Here is a 16,114-nt window from a genome sequence, read left to right on the forward strand (position 1 = left end):
AAGAATGTACCTGACTAGTAAGAATCTTAAAACCTATGGATTGCTATGTCTCTGAAAGAGAATCAAGTGTGTGTACAGGGGCAAAGACGCAGCAGTGGTAGTATTGGAGAGGATCGGTGAGCAAATGAAGACCCTTTGAAGTCATATTGCATGGTACCCATTCCAAAGGTCTCAACTCTCCAGGTTTAAGGGATTCTTCCCTCAGCTGAAACATGCATGTGGAACCCACAGTATGATCAACCGTGTGATCGGGAGTCGTGTTCCTATATGTCTCAGTTCTCATCCCCTGTTATCGGGTGCAATTTTCCAGACGCTTTACTAACACTCTCCCAACTTGGAGAGTCAGTGCCTTTAACCTCCTGTTTGGCCCAGTTTGCAATTTCTGCGGAAGATTTCCAGGAATAGGGAGAACCAATGAGAGACTAGCTGGAGGTGTCTGGAAGGGCAAATTTAACTCTCATTTCCCACCAGGAAGAGGAATTAACCAAAGGCTCAGTGTGCCGTTCCGGAACCAGATTAGGGCCTGAAGCAATCCTGCTGTGTTGCGGCCAGCTCACAAAAAAGCGAGTTGAAGAAAGGAGCTCAGGGGCACTGTAATTCACAAACCTGCAGAGTTATAAATGACAGCTATCGTCCAAAAATATACTGAAGTAAGGCTGCCAAGGGGACTTTAAAGCGGGGCAGAATTGCAGGAAACCGATTTCAGGAGGTAGACTGGAATTGCATTGAAAGCATAGGAAAAGAGGCAGAACGTGGACAATGATGCACTTGGCCAAAAAGGGCGTATGCGTTTTTTCCTGAATATATTCAGGAAAAAACGCATACGCCCTTTTTGGCCAACCAAGCAAGCTTGCAAAGGAAATCTGCACTACAATGAAGTCTCACTTCCCCTCGGTGAAAAGGGCCATCTTTAAAAAGTGTAAAATCCAGAAAGGCAGGACAGGCCATGGAGAATTGGGAGCCTTGTTGTGCTGATGGGCGGGATGTAAATTGCCAACAGCCCCTCGGGAAAAGTGTATGCTGCTTCCTGAAACATCTAAAAAACAGAGGAACAGAGCCTAGGGCACTTCTACTTATGGTCCTATAGATTAGGGAAATTAAAATCAAAAAGACACAGCCACCCCAAAGTTTGGGATGGCTCTGTTTACAAGAACGTCGTTTACGGTACAAGTTCAATATCGCAGAAAGCGAAAAATGGATAAAGAAGATGTGGTACTTACGTACAATGCAATATCACTCAGCAATGAAATCTAAGTCATCATTCCCATAGCAGCATAATGAGTGGATTCAGGTATGATGATTCTAACTGAAATAAGTCACACAGAAAAAGAAACATCATAAGATATCACTACTACACGGAAGGTAAACTTGGCTACACAGGAACTGGATTACAAAACAGAACAGTGTCTCAAATGTAGAAAACCAACTTATGCTGGCTTAAGGGGAAAGGTGAGTTGGGTTGCTGCATAAAACCAGAGATTGAAATGAGCACAGATAAAGTTCCTTAAGCCAAATATGGAATAGACAAGAGCTACTCCTTGCTCAACGAAATGGACTCAACACCCCATATTAAACACCTAAGAATGTACCTGACTAGTAAATATTTTAAAACCTATGGATTGCTATGTCTCCGATAGAGAATCAAGTGTGAGTACAGGGGCATAAACGCAGCAGTGATAGGACTGGAGAGGTTCGGTGAGCAAATGAAGACCCTTGGAAGTCATATTGCATGGTACCCATTCCACGGGTCTCAACTCTCCAGGTTTAAGGGATTCTTCCTTCAGCTGAAACATGCATGTGGAACCCAGAGTATGATCAACCGTGTGATCCGGAGACGTGTTCAAATATGTGTCAGTTTTCGTCCCCTGGTACTCGGGTGCAACATTCCAGACGCTTTACTAACACTCTCCCGACTTGGAGAGTCAGTGCCTTTAACCTCCTGTTTGGCCCAGTTTGCAATTTCTGCGGAAGATGAACGGGAATAGGGAGGACCAGTGAGAGACTAGCTGCAGGTGTCTGGACGGGTAAATTTAACTCTCATTTCCCACCAGGAAGAGGAATTAACCAAAGGCTCAGCATGCCGTGCTGGAACCAGATTAGGGCCTGAAGCAATCCTGCGGTGTTGCGGCCAGCTCACAAGAAAGCGAGTTGAAGAAAGGAGCTCAGGGGCACTGTAATTCACAAACCTGCAGAGTTATAAGTGACAGCTATCGTCAAAAATATCCTGAAGTAAGGCTGCCAAGAGGACTTGAAAGTGGGGCAGAATTGCAGGAAACCGATTTCAGGAGGGAGACTGGAATTGCATGTAAAGCATAGGAAAAGAGGCAGAACGTCCACAATGATGCACTTGGCCAAAAAGGGCGTATGCATTTTTTCCTGAATATATTCAGGAAAAAACGCATACGCCCGTTTTGGCCAACCAAGCAAGCTTGCAAAGGAAATCTGCACTACAATGAAGTCTCACTTCCCCCCGGTCAAAAGGGCCATCTGAAAAAAGTGTAAAATCCAGAAAGGCAGGACAGGCCATGGAGAACTGGGAGCCTTGTTATGCTGATGGGCGGGATGTAAATTGCCAACAGCCACTCTGGAGAAGTGTATGGTGTTTCCTGAAACATCTAAAAAACAAAGCAACAGAGCCTAGGGCACTTCCACTTATGGTCCTATAGCTTAGGGAAATTAAAATCAAAAAGACACAGCCACCCAAATGTTTCGGATGACTCTGTTTACAAGAACCTCATTTATGGTACAAGTTCAGTATCGCAGAAATTGAGAAATGGATAAAGAAGTTGTGGTACTTACGTCCAATGCAATATCACTCAGCAATGAAATCTATGTCATCAGGCCCATAGCAGCATAGAGTGGATTCAGGTATGATGATTCTAACTGAAATAAGTCACACAGAAAAAGAAACATCATAAGATATCACTAATACACGGAATGTAAACTTGGCTACACAGGAACGGAATTACAAAACAGAACAGGGTCTCAAATTTAGAAAACCAACTTATGCTTGCTTAAGGGAAAAGGTGAGATGGGGTGCTGCATAAAACCAGAGATTGAAATGAGCACAGATAAAGTTCCTTAAGCCAAATATGAAATAGACAAGAGCTACTCCTTGCTCAACAAAATGGGCTCAACACCCCATATTAAATGCCTAAGAATGTACCTGACTAGTAAGAATCTTAAAACCTATGGATTGCTATGTCTCTGAAAGAGAATCAAGTGTGTGTACAGGGGCATAAACGCAGCAGTGATAGTATTGGAGAGGATCGGTGAGCAAATGAAGACCCTTTGAAGTCATATTGCATGGTACCCATTCCAAAGGTCTCAACTCTCCAGGTTTAAGGGATTCTTCCCTCAGCTGAAACATGCATGTGGAACCCAGAGTATGATCAACCGTGTGATCGGGAGTCGTGTTCCAATATGTCTCAGTTCTCATCCCCTGTTATCGGGTGCAATTTTCCAGACGCTTTACTAACACTCTCCCGACTTGGAGAGTCAGTGCCTTTAACCTCCTGTTTGGCCCAGTTTGCAATTTCTGCGGAAGATGAACAGGAATAGGGAGAACCAATGAGAGACTAGCTGGAGGTGTATGGACGGGCAAATTTAACTCTCATTTCCCACCAGGAAGAGGAATTAACCAAAGGCTCAGTGTGCCGTTCCGGAACCAGATTAGGGCCTGAAGCAATCCTGCTGTGTTGTGGCCAGCTCACAAAAAAGCGAGTTGAAGAAAGGAGCTCAGGGGCACTGTAATTCACAAACCTGCAGAGTTATAAATGACAGCTATCGTCCAAAAATATACTGAAGTAAGTCTGCCAACGGGACTTTAAAGCGGGGCAGAATTGCAGGAAACCGATTTCAGGAGGTAGACTGGAATTGCATTGAAAGCATAGGAAAAGAGGCAGAACGTGGACAATGATGCACTTGGCCAAAAAGGGCGTATGCGTTTTTTCCTGAATATATTCAGGAAAAAACGCATACGCCCTTTTTGGCCAACCAAGCAAGCTTGCAAAGGAAATCTGCACTACAATGAAGTCTCACTTCCCCTCGGTGAAAAGGGCCATCTTTAAAAAGTGTAAAATCCAGAAAGGCAGGACAGGCCATGGAGAATTGGGAGCCTTGTTGTGCTGATGGGCGGGATGTAAATTGCCAACAGCCCCTCGGGAAAAGTGTATGCTGCTTCCTGAAACATCTAAAAAACAGAGGAACAGAGCCTAGGGCACTTCTACTTATGGTCCTATAGATTAGGGAAATTAAAATCAAAAAGACACAGCCACCCCAAAGTTTGGGATGACTCTGTTTACAAGAACCTCGTTTACGGTACAAGTTCAATATCGCAGAAAGCGAAAAATGGATAAAGAAGATGTGGTACTTACGTACAATGCAATATCACTCAGCAATGAAATCTAAGTCATCAGGCCCATAGCAGCATAATGAGTGGATTCAGGTATGATGATTCTAACTAAAATAAGTCACACAGAAAAAGAAACATCATAAGATATCACTACTACACGGAAGGTAAACTTGGCTACACAGGAACTGGATTACAAAACAGAACAGTGTCTCAAACGTAGAAAACCAACTTATGCTGGCTTAAGGGGAAAGGTGAGTTGGGTTGCTGCATAAAACCAGAGATTGAAATGAGCACAGATAAAGTTCCTTAAGCCAAATATGGAATAGACAAGAGCTACTCCTTGCTCAACGAAATGGACTCAACACCCCATATTAAACACCTAAGAATGTACCTGACTAGTAAATATTTTAAAACCTATGGATTGCTATGTCTCCGATAGAGAATCAAGTGTGAGTACAGGGGCATAAACGCAGCAGTGATAGGACTGGAGAGGTTCGGTGAGCAAATGAAGACCCTTGGAAGTCATATTGCATGGTACCCATTACACGGGTCTCAACTCTCCAGGTTTAAGGGATTCTTCCTTCAGCTGAAACATGCATGTGGAACCCAGACTATGATCAACCGTGTGATCCGGAGACGTGTTCAAATATGTGTCAGTTTTTGTCCCCTGGTACTCGGGTGCAACATTCCAGACGCTTTACTAACACTCTCCCCACATGGAGAGTCAGTGCCTTTAACCTCCTGTTTGGCCCAGTTTGCAAATTCTGCGGAATATGAACAGGAATAGGGAGAACTAATGAGAGACTAGCTGGAGGTGTCTGGACGGGCAAATTTAACTCTCATTTCCCATCTGGAAGAGGAATTAACCAAAGGCTCAGCGTGCCGTGCCAGAACCAGATTAGGGCATGAAGCAATCCTGCGGTGTTGCGGCCAGCTCACAAGAAAGTGAGTTGAAGAAAGGAGCTCAGGGGCACTGTAATTCACAAACCTGCAGAGTTATAAATGACAGCTATCGTCCAAAAATATACTGAAGTAAGGCTGCCAAGAGGACTTGAAAGCGGGGCAGAATTGCAGGAAACCGATTTCAGGAGGTAGAGTGGAATTGCATGTAAAGCATAGGAAAAGAGGCAGAACGTCCACAATGATGCACTTGGCCAAAAAGGGCGTATGCGTTTTTTCCTGAATATATTCAGGAATATATTCAGGAAAAAACTCATACGCCCGTTTTGGCCAACCAAGCAAGCTTGCAATGTAAATCTACACTACAATGAAGTCTCACTGTCCCCCGGTCAAAAAGGCCATCTGAAAAAAGTGTAAAATCCAGAAAGGCAGGACAGACCATGGAGAACTGGGAGCCTTGTTATGCTGATGGGCGGGATGTAAATTGCCAACAGCCACTCTGGAGAAGTGTATGGTGTTTCCTGAAACATCTAAAAAACAAAGAAACAGAGCCTAGGGCAATTCCACTTATGGTCCTGTAGCTTAGGGAAATTAAAATCAAAAAGACACAGCCACCCCAAAGTTTCAGAAGGCTCTGTTTATAAGAACCTCGTTTACGGTACAAGTTCAATATCGCAGAAAGCGAAAATGGATAAAGAAGTTGTCGTACTGACGTACAGTGCAATATCACTCAGCAATGAAATCTATGTCATCAGGCCCGTAGCAGCATAATGAGTGGATTCAGGTACGATAATTCTAAGTGAAATAAGTCACACAGAAAAAGAAACATCATAAGATATCACTAATACACGGAATGTAATCTTGGCTACACAGGAACTGAATTACAAAACAGAACAGGGTATCAAATGTAGAAAACCAACTTATGCTTGCTTAAGGGGAAAGGTGAGTTGGGGTGCGGCATTAAACCAGAGATTGAAATTAGCACAGATACCGTTCCATAAGCCAAATATGTAATAAACAAGAGCTACTCCTTGCTCAGCGAAGTACACTCAATACCCCATATTAAACGCCTAAGAATATACCTGACTAGTAAGAATCTTAAAACCTATGGATTTATATGTCTCCGAAAGAGAATCAAGCGTCTGTACAGTGGCATAAGTGCAGCAGTGATAGGATTGGGGAGGTTCGGTGTGCAAATGCAGACCCTTTGAAGTCATATTGCATGGTACCCATTCCAAGGGTCTCAACTCTCCAGGTTTAAGGGATTCTTCCTTCAGCTAAAACATGGATGTGGAACCCAGAGTATGATCCACCGTGTGATCAGGAAACGTGTTCAAATGTGTCTCAGTTTTCGTCCCCTTGTACTCGGGTGCAACATTCCAGACGCTTTACTAACACTCCCCCCACTTAGAGAGTCAGTGCCTTTAACCTCCTGTTTGGCCCAGTTTACAATTTCTGCGAAAGATAAACAAGAATAGGGAGAACCAATGAGAGACTAGCTGGAGGTGTCTGGACGGGCAAATTTAACTCTCATTTCCCACCAGAAAGAGGAATTAACGAAAACCTCAGCGTGCCGTGCCGGAGCCACACTAGGGCCTGAAGCAATGCTTCCGGTGTTGCGGCCTGCACACAAGAAAGCGAGTTGAAGAAAGGAGCTCAGGGGCACTGTCATTCACAAACCTGCAGAGTTATAAATGTCAGCTATCGTCCAAAAATATATTGAAGTAAGGCTGCCAAGAGGACTTGAAAGCGGGGCAGAATTGCAGGAAACCGATTTCAGGAGGTAGACTGGAATTGCATGTAAAGCATAGGAAAAGAGGCAGAACGTCCACAATGATGCACTTGGACAAAAAGTGCATATGCGTTTTTTCCTGAATATATTCAGGAAAAAACGCATACGCCCTTTTTGGCCAACCAAGCAAGCTTGCAAAGGAAATCTGCACTAAAATGAAGTCTCACTTCCCCCCGGTCAAAAGGGCCATCTGAAAAAGTGTAAAATCCAGAAAGGCAGGACAGGCCATGGAGAACTGGAGCCTTGTTATGCTGATGGGCGGGATGTAAATTGCCAACAGCCACTCTGGAGAAGTGTATGGTGTTTTGTGAAACATCTAAAAAACAAACCAACAGAGCCTAGGGCACTTCCACTTATGGTTCTATAGCTTAGTGAAATTAAAATCAAAAAGACACAGCCACCCCAAATTTTGGGACAGCTCTATTTACAAGAACCTCGTTTATGGTACAAGTTCAATATCGCAGAAAGCAAAATATGGATAAAGAAGTTGTGGTACTTTCGTACAATGCAATATCACTCAGCAATGAAATCTATGTCATCAGGCCCGTAGCAGCATATGAGTGGATTCAGGTACGATGATTCTAAGTGAAATAAGCCCCAGAAAAAAAGAAACATCATAAGATATCACTACTACACGGAATGTAATCTTGGCTACACAGGAACTGAATTACAAAACAGAACAGGGTCTCACATGTAGAAAACCAACTTATGCTTTCTTAACGAGATAGTGAGTTGGGGTGCTGCATGAAACAAGAGATTGAAATTGGCACAGATACCGTTCCATAAGCCAAATATGTAATAGACTAGAGCTACTCCTTGCTCAACGAAGTGGACTCAACACCCCATATTAAACGCTTAAGAATATACCTGACTAGTAAGAATCTTAAAACCTATGGATTTATATGTCCCTGAACGAGAATCAAGTGTGTGTACAGCGGCATAAGCGCAGTCGTGATAGCATTGGTGATGTTCCGTGAGCAAATGCAGACCCTTGGAAGTCATATTGCATGGTACCCATTCCATGGGTCTCAACTCTCCAGGTTTAAGGGATTCTTCCTTCAGCTAAAACATGCATGTGGAACCCAGAGTATGATCCACCGTGTGATCGGGAAACGTGTTCAAATGTGTCTCAGTTTTCGTCCCCTAGTACTTGGGTGCAACATTCCAGACGCTTTACTAACACTCTCCCCACTAGGAGAGTCAGTGCCTTTAACCTCCTGTTTTGCCCAGTTTGCAATTTCTGCAGAAGATGAACAGGAATAGGGAGAACAAATGTGAGACTAGCTGGAGGTGTCTGGACGGGCAAATTTAACTCTCATTTCCCACCAGGAAGAGGAATTAACGAAAACCTCAGCGTGCCGTGCCGGAGCCACACTAGGGCCTGAAGCAATGCTTCCGGTGTTGCGGCCTGCACACAAGAAAGCGAGTTGAAGAAAGGAGCTCAGGGGCACTGTAATTCACAAACCTGCAGAGTTATAAATGACAGCTATCATCCAAAAATATATTGAAGTAAGGCTGCCAACAGTACTTGAAAGCGGGACAGAATTGCAGGAAACCGATTTCAGGAGGTAGACTGGAATTGCATGTAAAGCATAGGAAAAGAGGCAGAACGTCCACAATGATGCACTTGGCCAAAAAGGGCGTATGTGTTTTTTCCTGAATATATTCAGGAAAAAACGCATACGCCCTTTTTGGCCAACCAAGCAAGCTTGCAAAGGAAATCTGCACTACACTGAAGTCTCACTGCCCCCCGGTCAAAAGGGCCATCTGAAAAAAGTGTAAAATCCAGAAACGCAGGACAGACCATGGAGAACTGGGAGCCTTGTTATGCTGATGGGCGGGATGTAAATTGCCAACAGCCAATCTGGAGAAGTGTATGGTGTTTCCTGAAACATCCAAAAAACAAAGCAACAGAGCCTAGGGCACTTCCACTTATAGTCCTATAGATTAGGGAAATTAAAATCAAAAAGACACAGCCACCCCAAAGTTTGGGACGGCTCTGTTTACAAGAACCTCGTTTACGGTACAAGTTCAATATCACAGAAAGCAAAAAATGGATAAAGAATTTGTGGTACTTACGTACAATGCAATATCACTCAGCAATAAAATCTATGTCATCAGGCACGTAGGAGCATAATGAGTGGATTCAGGTACGATGATTGTAAGTGAAATAAGTCACACAGAAAAAGAAACATCATAAGGTATCACTAATACACGGAATGTAAACTTGGCTACACAGGAACTGAATTACAAAACAGAACAGGGTCTCAAATGTAGAAAACCAACTTATGCTTGCTTAAGGGGAAAGGTGAGTTGGGGTGCTGCATAAAACCAGAGATTGAAATTAGCACAGATACCGTTCCATAAGCCAAATATGTAATAGACAAGAGCTACTCCTTGCTCAATGAAGTGGACTCAACACCCCATATTAAACGCCTAAGAATATACCTGACTAGTAAGAATCTTAAAACCTGTGGATTTATATGTTTCCGAAAGAGAATCAAGCATGTGTACAGCGGCGTAAACGCAGCAGTGATAGGATTGGTGCGGTTCGGTGAGCAAATGCAGACACTTTGAAGTCATATTGCATGGTACCCATTCCATGGGTCTCAACTCTCCAGGTTTAAGGGATTCTTCCTTCAGCTAAAACATGCATGTGGAACCCAGAGTATGATCCACCGTGTGATCGGGAAACGTGTTCAAATGTGTCTCAGTTTTCGTCCCCTGGTACTCGGGTGCAACATTCCATACGCTTTACTAACACTCTCCCCACTTGTAGAGTCAGTGCCTTTAAACTCCTGTTTGGCCCACTTTGGAATTTCTGCGGAAGATGAACAGGAATAGGGAGAACCAATGAGAGACTAGCTGGAGGTGTCTGGACGGGCAAATTTAACTCTCATTTCCCACCACGCAGAGGAATTAACCAAAGGTCCTACGTGCCATGCCAGAACCACACTAGGGCCTGTAGCAATCTTGCGCTGTTGCGGCCAGCTAACAAGAAAGCGAGTTGAAGAAAGGAGCTCAGGGGCACTGTAATTCACAAACCTGCAGAGTTAAAAATGACAGCTATCGTCCAAAAATATATTGAAGTAAGGCTGCCAAGAGGACTCGAAAGCGCGGCAGAATTGCAGGAAACCGATTTCAGGAGGTAGACTGGAATTGCATTTAAAGCATAGGAAAAGAGGCAGAACATCCACAATGATGCACTTGGCCAAAAAGTGCGTATGCATTTTTTCCTGAATATATTTAGGAAAAAACGCATACGCCCTTTTTGGCCAACCAAGCAAGCTTGCAAAGGAAATCTGCACTACAATGAAGTCTCAGTGCCCCTGGTCAAAAGGGCCATCTGAAAAAAGTGTAAAATCCAGAAACGCAGGACAGACCATGGAGAACTGGGAGCCTTGTTATGCTGATGGGCGGGACGTAAATTGCCAACAGCCACTCTGGAGAAGTGTATGGTGTTTCCTGAAACATCCAAAAAACAAAGCAACAGAGCCTAGGGCACTTCCACTTATGGTCCTATAGATTAGGGAAATTAAAATCAAAAAGACACAGCCACCCCAAAGTTTGGGACGGCTCTGTTTACAAGAACCTCGTTTACGGTACAAGTTCAATATCACAGAAAGCAAAAAATGGATAAAGAAGTTGTGGTACTTACGTACAATGCAATATCACTCAGCAATAAAATCTATGTCATCAGGCACGTAGGAGCATAATGAGTGGATTCAGGTACGATGATTGTAAGTGAAATAAGTCACACAGAAAAAGAAATATCATAAGGTATCACTAATACACGGAATGTAAACTTGGCTACACAGGAACTGAATTACAAAACAGAACAGGGTCTCAAATGTAGAAAACCAACTTATGCTTGCTTAAGGGGAAAGGTGAGTTAGGGTGCTGCATAAAACCAGAGATTGAAATTAGCACAGATACCATTCCATAAGACAAATATGTAATAGACAAGATCTACTCCTTGCTCAATGAAGTGGACTCAACACCCCATATTGAACGCCTAAGAATATACCTGACTAGTAAGAATCTTAAAACCTATGGATTGATATGTCTCCGAAAGAGAATCAAGCGTGTGTACAGCGGCATAAACGCAGCAGTGATAGGATTGGTGAGGTTCGGTGAGCAAATGCAGACCCTTTGAAGTCATATTGCATGGTACCCATTCCATGGGTCTCAACTCTCCAGGTTTAAGGGATTCTTCCTTCAGCTAAAACATGCATGTGGAACCCAGAGTATGATCCACCGTGTGATCGGGAAACGTGTTCAAATGTGTCTCAGTTTTCGTACCCTGGTACTCGGGTGCAACATTCCAGACGCTTTACTAACACTCTCCCCACTTGGAGAGTCAGTGCCTTTAAACTCCTGTTTGGCCCACTTTGCAATTTCTGCGGAAGATGAACAGGAATAGGGAGAACCACTGAGAGACTAGCTGGAGGTGTCTGGAGGGGCAAATTTAACTCTCATTTCCCACCAGGAAGAAGAATTAACCAAAGGCTCAGCATGACGTGCCGGAACCACACTCGGGCCTGAAGCAATCCTGCTGTGTTGTGGCCAGCTCACAAGAAAGCGAGTTGAAGAAAGGAGCTCAGGGGCACTGTTATTCAAAAACCTGCAGAGTTATAAATGACAGCTATCGTCCAAAAATATATTGAAGTAAGGCTGCCAAGAGGACTTGAAAGCGGGGCAGAATTGCAGGAAACCGATTTCAGGAGGTAGACTGGAATTGCATGTAAAGCATAGGAAACGAGGCAGAACGTCCACAATGATGCACTTGGCCAAAAAGGGCGTATGCGTTTTTTCCTGAATATATTCAGGAAAAAACGCATACACCCTTTTTGGCCAACCAAGCAAGCTTGCAAAGGAAATCTGCACTACAATGAAGTCTCACTACCCCCCAGTCAAAAGGGCAATCTGAAAAATGTGTAAAATCCAGAAAGGCAGGACAGGCCATGGAGAACTGGGAGCCTTGTTATGCTGATGGGCGGGATGTAAATTGCCAAGAGCCACTCTGGAGAAGTGTATGGTGTTTCCTGAAACATCCAAAAAACACAGCAACAGAGCCTAGGGCACTTCCACTTATGGTCCTATAGCTTAGGGAAATTAAAATCAAAAAGACACAGCCACCCCAAAGTTTTGGACGGCTCTGTTTACAAGAACCTCGTTTACAGTACAAGTTCAATATCGCAGAAAGCGAAAAATGGATAAAGAAGTTGTGGTACTTACGTACAATGCAATATCACTCAGCAATGAAATCTATGTCATCAGGCCCGTAGCAGCATAACGAGTGCATTCAGGTATGATGATTCTAAGTGAAATAAGTCACACAGAAAAAGAAACATCATAAGATATGACTAATACACGGAATGTAAACTTGGCTACAGAGGAACTGAATTACAAAACAGAACAGGGTCTCAAATGTAGACAACCAACTTATGCTTGCTTAAGGGGAAAGGTGAGTTGGGGTGCTGCATAAAACCAGAGATTAAAATTAGCACAGATACCCTTCCATAAGCCAAATATGTAATAGACAAGAGCTACTCCTTGCTCAACGAATTGGACTCAACACCCCATATTAAACGCCTAAGAATATACCTGACTAGTAAGAATCTTAAAACCTATGGATTTATATGTCTCCGAAAGAGAATCAAGCGTGTGTACAGCGGCATAAACGCAGCAGTGATAGGATTGGTGAGGTTCGGTGAGCAAATGCAGACCCTTTGAAGTCATATTGCATGGTACACATTCCATGGGTGTCAACTCTCCAGGTTAAAGGGATTCTTCCTTCAGCTAAAACATGCATGTGGAACCCAGAATATGATCCACCATGTGATTGGGAAAAGTGTTAAAATGTTTCTCAGTTTTCGTCCCCTGGTACTTGGGTGCAATATTCCAGACGCTTTACTAACACTCTCCCCACTTGGACAGTCAGTGTCTTTAATCTCCTGTTTGGCCCAGTTTGCAATTTCTGTGGAAAATGAACAGGAATAGGGAGAACCAATGAGAGACTAGCTGGAGGTGTCTGGATGGGCAAATTTAACTCTCATTCCCCACCAGGAAGAGGAATTAACCATAGGCTCAGCGTGCCATTCCGGAAACACACTAGGGCCTGAAGCAATCCTGCGGTGTTGCGGCCAGCTCACAAGAAAGCGAGTTGAAGAAAGGAGCTCAGGGGCACTGTAATTCACAAACATTCAGAGTTATAAATGACAGCTATCGTCCAAAAATATATTGAAGTAAGGCTGCCAACAGGACTTGAAAGCGCGGCAGAATTGCAGGAAACCGATTTCAGGAGGTAGACTGGAATTGCATTTAAAGCATAGGAAAAGAGGCAGAACGTCCACAATGATGCACTTGGTCAAAAAGGGCGTATGCGTTTTTTCCTGAATATATTCAGGAAAAAACGCATACGCCCTTTTTGGCTAAGGAAGGAAGTTTGCAAAGGAAATCTGCACTACAATGAAGTCTCACTGCCCCCCAGTCAAAAGGGCCGTCTGAAAAAAGTGTAACATCCAGAAAGGCAGGACAGGCCATGGAGAACTGGGAGCCTTGTTATGCTGATGGGCGGGATGTAAATTGCCAACAGCCACTCTGGAGAAGTGTATGGTGTTTCCTGAAACATCTAAAAAACAAAGCAACAGAGCCTAGGGCACTTCCACTTATGGTCCTATAGCTTAGGGAAATTAAAATCAAAAAGACACAGCCACCCCAAAGTTTGGGACGGCTCTGTTTAGAAGAACCTCGTTTACGGTACAAGTTCAATATCACAGAAAGCGAAAAATGGATAAAGAAGTTGTGGTACTTACGTACAATGCAATATCACTCAGCAATGAAATCTATGTCATCAGGCCCGTAGCAGCATAATGAGTGGATTCAGGTACGATGATTCTAAGTGAAATAAGTCACTCAGAAAAAGAAACATCATAAGATATCACTACTACATGGAATGTAAACTTGGCTACACAGGAACTGAATTACAATACAGAACAGGGTCTCAAATGTAGAAAACCAACTTATGCTTGCTTAAGGGGAAAGGTGAGTTGGGGTGCTGCATAAAACCAGAGATTGAAATTAGCACAGATACCGTTCCATAAGCCAAATATGTAATAGACCAGAGCTACTCCTTGCTCAACGAAGTGGACTCAACACCCCATATTAAACGCCTAAGAATATACCTGACTAGTAAGAATCTTGAAACCTATGGATTTATATGTCTCCGAAAGAGAATCAAGCGTGTGTACAGCAGCATAAACGCAGCAGTGATAGGATTGCTGAGGATCGGTGAGCAAATGCAGACCCTTTGAAGTCATATTGCATGGTACCCATTTCATGGGTCTCAACTCTCCAGGTTTAAGGGATTCTTCCTTCAGCTAAAACATGTATGTGGAACACAGAGTATGATCCACCTTGTGATCGGGAAACGTGTTCAAATGTGTCTCCGTTTTCGGCCCCTGGTAATCGGGTGCAACATTCCAGACGCTTTACTAACATTCTCCCCACTTGGAGACTCAGTGCCTTTAACCTCCTGTTTGGCCCAGCTTGCAATTTCTGCGGAAAAAGAACAGGAATAGTGAGATCCCATGAGAGACTAGCTGGAGGTGTCTGCACGGGCAAATTTAACTCTCATTGCCCACCAGGAAGAGGAGTTAACCAAAGGCTCAGCATGCCATGCCGGAACCACACTAGGGCCTGAAACAATCCTGTGGTGTTGCGGCCAGCTCACAAGAAAGCAAGTTGAAGAAAGGAGCTCAGGGGCACTGTCATTCACAAACCTGCAGAGTTATAAATGACAGCTATCGTCCAAAAATATATTGAAGTAAGGCTGCCAAGAGGACTTGAAAGCGGGGCAGAATTGCAGGAAACCGATTTCAGGAGGTACACTGGAATTGCATGTAAAGCATAGGAAAAGAGGCAGAACGTCCACAATGATGCACTTGGCCAAAAAGTGCGTATGCGTTTTTTCCAGAATATATTCAGGAAAAAACGCATACGCCCTTTTTGGCCAACCAAGCAAGCTTGCAAAGGAAATCTGCACTACAATGAAGTCTCACTGCCCCCCAGTCAAAAGGGCCATCTGAAAAAAGTGTAAAATCCAGAAAGGCAGGACAGGCCATGGAGAACTGGGAGCCTTGTTATGCTGATGGGCGGGATGTAAATTGCCAACAGCCACTCTGGAGAAATGTATGGCGTTTCCTGAAACATCTAAAAAACAAAGCAACAGAGCCTAGGGCACTTCCACTTATGTCCTTTAGCTTAGGAAATTAAAATCAAAAAGACACAGCCACCCCAAAGGTGGGCTGGCTCTGTTTACAAGAACCTCGTTTACGGTACAAGTTCAATATCGCAGAAAGTGAAAAATGGAGAAAGAAGTTGTGGTACTTACGTACACTGCAATATCACTCAGCAATGAAGTCTATGTCACCAGACCCATAGCAGCATAATGAGTGGATTCAGGTACGATGATTCTAAGTGAAATAAGTCACACAGAAAAAGAAACATCATAAGATATCACTACTACACAGAATGTAAACTTGGCTACACAGGAACTGAATTACAAAACAGAACAGGGTCTCAAATGTAGAAAACCAACTTATTTTTGCTTAAGGGGAAAGGTGAGTTGGGGTGCTGCATAAAACCAGAGATTGAAATTAGCACAGATACCGTTCCATAAGCCAAATATATAATAGAAAAGAGCTACTCCTTGTTCAACGAAGTGGACTCAATACCCCATATTAAACGCCTAAGAATATACGTGACTAGTAAGAATCTTAAAACCTATGTATTTATATGTCTCTGAAAGAGAATCAAGCGTGTGTACAGTGGCATAAACGCAGCAGTGATAGGATTGGTGAGGTTCGGTGAGCAAATGCAGACCCTTTGAATTCATATTGCATGGTACCCATTCCATGGGTTTCAACTCTCCAGGTTTAAGGGATTCTTCCTTCAGCTAAAACATGCATGTGGAACCCAGAGTATGATCCACCGTGTGATCAGGAAACGTGTTCAAATGTGTCTCTGTTTTCATTCCCTGGTTTTCGGGTGCAACATTCCAGACG

The sequence above is a fragment of the Orcinus orca genome, chromosome 1 (assembly GCF_937001465.1).
Source record: "Orcinus orca chromosome 1, mOrcOrc1.1, whole genome shotgun sequence".
Taxonomy (NCBI): Eukaryota; Metazoa; Chordata; class Mammalia; order Artiodactyla; family Delphinidae; genus Orcinus; species Orcinus orca.